At 42.2% G+C, this 4618-nt stretch overlaps 1 pseudogene; it reads left to right on the top strand.

Moving 5' to 3' along the window:
• The first annotated feature begins 219 nt into the window (after positions 1–219).
• LOC108524427 (calponin-2 pseudogene) lies at positions 220–1131 on the top strand (annotated as a pseudogene).
• Positions 1132–4618: the final 3487 nt, after the last annotated feature.

Genomic DNA, 4618 nt, shown 5'->3' with positions numbered 1-4618 from the left:
TATGTGTATATGCGTGTGCGTCTGTGTGGATGTAAGGTAAAAGGGAAGGTAAAAATGGGAGATGTCTAACCTTTTTAACACATTTTTTAAATACTCAAAACATATGTACACATATGTACTAAAAACAATGGTGTGGTGAAAACAAAATATTGCAAACTAGCAAAAAGACTTAGTGACCCCGTCCGGTCCTGTCCCATCCCGCTGCCGCGCCCTCCAGTCATGAGTTCCACACAGCTCAGCAAGGGCCGCTCCTACAGGCTCTTTGCGGAGGTCAAGAACTGGCTCCCGTCCAAATATGACGCCCAGAAGAAGGCAGAGCTCCGCAGCTGGATGGAGGGACTCACCAGCCGCTTCATCCGCGCGACTTCCAGAAAGGCCTGAAGGACGGGATTGTCTTAGGCACACTCATGAACAAGCTGCAGCAGGCTCAGTCCCCAAGATCAGCCGCTCCCTGCAGAACTGGCACCGGCTAGAAAACTTCTCCAACTTCACCAAGGCCATGGTCAGCTACAGCATGAACCCCGTGAACCTATTTGAGGCCAACGACCTGTTTGAGAGTGGGAACGTGAGACAGGTGCAGGTGTCTCTTCTCGCCCTGGCAGGGAAGGCCAAGACTAAGGGGCTACAGAGCAGGGAGGACATCGGTGACAAGTACTCGGAGAAGCAGGAGCGGAACTTCCAATACGCCATTATGAAGGCGGGACATTGCGACATCGAGCTGCAGAAGGGCACCAACAAATGCTCCAGCCAGCCAGACACGACCGCATATGGCGCGAGGAGGCATCTCTACGACCCCAAGAACCACATCCTGCCCCCATGGACCACTCGACCATCGGCCTCCAGATGGGCACAAATAAGTGGTCAGTCAGGTGCGCATGACGGCTCTTGGGACGGGCGGCACATCTGTGACACCAAGCTGGGAATCAACAAGTGTGATAACGCCATGTTCCTGCAGACGGGCTACACGCAGGGCGCCAACCAGAGCGGCCAAGTCTTCAGCCTGGGCTGGCAGAAATATGACCCCAAGTACTGTCCACAAGGCTCAGTGGCCCACAGGGCTCCCTCGGATGCCAGCGACTGCCTGGGCCCAGGGGAGGCCCCTGAATATCCCAGGAGGAGGCCGGCTACTGAGGCTCCCAGCACGCTCTCTCCGCACATGGTCTTTCTGTCTGGGTGTTTGGGTCTTTCTGTTTTCTTTTCTTTTAACCTGTTCAGTCCTGCCAATCAACCGAGGGTCTGTGAGTGGCAGCGCGGGATCAGGCAGCAGGGCTTTTCCCCTCTTACTTTGGTTCCTTCTCAGGACTGAGCCACTGGGTTGTGGGAGAAGAGGTCAAGGCCATGTCCGGATGCCTGTAGGGTGAGGGTGTCCACTGGCACCTCCAGGCTGTGGGCTAAGCTGTGCTGGGGAGAAGAGACCTGGGTATGGAGGGAACGGGTCCCCAAGGTTTCTGGTTGCCTCTCCTCTTCCCCTTTTGTCAGTCAATCAGTTTGTGGTTTCTGTACCTGCAAACGTTTCAGGAAGTATTATCAAAAGAAAAAAGAAATACTTTTTTCCCCGAGGAATTGGGCAGAGACAGTGGAGGGGTGCTGGAAAATGAGTCCGCTGAGAGAGGAGGTCCGGCCGCGATGCTAGAATATCTCAGGCTCCTGAGTGGCTGGATTTCCCTAGGACCCTCAGACCAACAGACCTCAGACCCTCAGACCTACGCCAGCGCCCAGTAAGGAAACTGAGGCCCGTACAAGGTGGTGGAATTCTGAGTTGTTAGTGCTAAGCCTCCCCATGCTAGCCCAGCGCTGTGAGCTATTTGTTTGAGTATGGCAAGTGTTTCCAACCATTCGGAAGTGGAGACTGTAGGAAATCCACTGCAGAATGAGGTCTGCTTGTCATCCTTTCAGTCTCAACTGCTCTCCTTCCCTCATCTCTCTCTGATATAGATCAGTCATTTTATGTGAAATGAAAATTGATAGAACTAAGGTGTTGATTTAATTATCTGACTGACCATTTGTTGAGTGCCCATTACAAGTTAAATTGTGTTCTAGAGAATAGCTCAGGAAACGAATGTTTGACATCGATGTACATAACAGAAATACAAGCATACCAATAAAAAATCAGATGTCTTATAAGAATCCAGATTCTCATGTAAGTCTTGTGAAGCTGTTTCAAGATGAGAATGTAAAATTTCAAAAAAAAAAATTTTAACAAGTCATTCTTGAGAGAGAAAATGGAATTAGAAGATAATATATAACTGTTTCACTACCTCAAATTGGCAGCCATATAATACTTAGTTTTATATACTGATATTCACTAGAAATTAGAATCCTTAAAAAAGATTCCTGTCTCATTCTACTCATCAATTTAAAACTTTCATTCATTTGTTTGTATTTCTTCATTTTACCTGGCCTTGAATACTTCTTTCCTGGCCAGCATTAAATTTAATTAATGTCTAATTTGTTCACTTGGTTTACTTTTGACCATGTTGAGTACACTTCTTATGAAGCAGGCATGTAGGAATGTTTACAAGCTTATGGTCCTCGCTCTTCCAAGTACCTACTGGCGGCACCCAACACATACCACAATGTAAACATGTAATACACACCCACACACCCATACCCACCTACCTACACACACACACATACACACACACCCATACTCACCCACCTACACACAGAAACACTCACACATCCACACACACACTTCAGTGGATCAACACAGAAAACACTCTACAAGCAAAGACATTGTACATCAGGGATCTCTTAGTGCACTCTACACTTCTGTAAATTATCAGGACTGTTCGACTGAGGTGACTCTACAGAGATTTCAAAGGCTATTTGAGTGCTAAGCTTTCTAACTAGTGGTTGGACACTATTTGAATAATGCATTATATACAACTTTTGGGAAGAATTTCGGTACTTTCCAATGAACCAGGAGTTACAAGGTCCTGAAAACCCCAAGTTTGTTATATCCTTTAATAGATAAAGCAAAGCTGATTATTAATGTGAATATACTTTATATTTAATTCTATTTGTGTTAATTTTTCTTTGCCTGTAATATACATTTTTATGGAACTGAGAGTAAGGAACATCTTAGGAAAAAGAAAATAAGAAATAAGATTTCCTTGATTACACAGTGCCTTGGTCTGGTAACTCTGCACTGCACATATAGACTATAAATTGGTGCCTTGGGGAACCACTTTGGTATTTCATTTTAATAGCTCATACTAGAGAAAGTATTTGAGTGGATTGTGTTTTACAACTGATTTAAATTTTGACCCATATAGAAATGTTTTCAAAAATATGTCTGAAGCCTGGATACTGTAAAAATGTTTATCATCATAGAATAAACTGCTAGCCATTACTCAGAAATTGTTCAATAAATCTAAGAGAACTTAGACATAGTTATGAGTGAGTGTAGTTCATCATTAATGTTTGTAAAAATTAGTGCTGTCATTTATGGTTGAGAATAAAAAACTAGAAATGTAAATTAATTTGATAGAGATACAAGATACAAACTTTACATAAAGCAAGAGAATAGCTGTGAAAAGATATTTGTTTTATAGATAAGATTTTATGATGAAATTGTGTTGAACAACATGAATCAAACATGTTTTGCATACTACATCTGCACTTACATCACAGCCTTTTAAGTGTTTCATTAACTTCAAAATGTAGCTTAACAGTGAAACAATCTTATTTAATTAATTGGGATAATGGCTAATGATTGGTGTAAGCCGAAAGCAATACTACACTTTCAAAGTTAGATTTCTCTGTGTATTAATACAAACACCAGAGAAGATGGTCAATAAATTACCATACAATGTCTGTCGTAATACTTAAACCTGGAAAAAAATCAGTAAATGTTCAGTGAATAAAATTGGTGAATTGCTTTTTATAAAATTTTCTGTCCATTTTATGGCTTACCAAAACTTACAGCTCTGAATAAGGCCCAATTATTTACTCCTTCAAATAGAACAAGACTCCAAGAATAAATGTGACTTTTTTTTTCACTAAAATAATCCAGTCTGTAGCTGCTCCAAATCATACTAATCTTTTTAGAGTCTAGTCTCAAGGCCACTGTTACCACCATCACCATCTTTTGTGCCCCAAGGTTCAGCCCTCCTAATTTACCTGCATGAAATTGGAAAAGTCCCATGTCATGATACGTTAAGCAACCCAGATGTCTTTTTCACTGAAAGTGGTATTCGTCCTGCATTTTTTTTTTTCCCCAGCAAATGATGTCAACCTCTACCTACACCTGACATCTCAATGTAATTCTTGACATTTTTTTCTTCATATTTCCACTTCCAATCATCAGGTGTTGTCTTTACCTTCTATTTATTGAATGGATTTTTCTCTATTTTCATTGCCATCCTGGATTCCAGCCCATCACTTTCTTACCTGGGCTATGGTGAGCACCTCTAAAGTGCTCTCTCTGATTCTCTCTCCAAAAATGTTTCTGTGCTGTATTTCAGAATGACCTTCTTGAAATGTAAATACAATTTACATGGTAAATTGTTTTGCTTAAAAATTCCCAAAGACTTCACATTGGTACTAGAATAAATATCAAGAGTCGAAAAATGGGTTCAAGCAGTACAAAATCTGTGTCTTTTCTCTCTCCTCC

The sequence above is a fragment of the Rhinopithecus bieti genome, unplaced genomic scaffold, assembly GCF_001698545.2.
Source record: "Rhinopithecus bieti isolate Rb0 unplaced genomic scaffold, ASM169854v2 scaffold_83462, whole genome shotgun sequence".
Lineage (NCBI taxonomy): Eukaryota > Metazoa > Chordata > Mammalia > Primates > Cercopithecidae > Rhinopithecus > Rhinopithecus bieti.
This window is presented reverse-complemented; position numbering and strand designations above follow the sequence as displayed.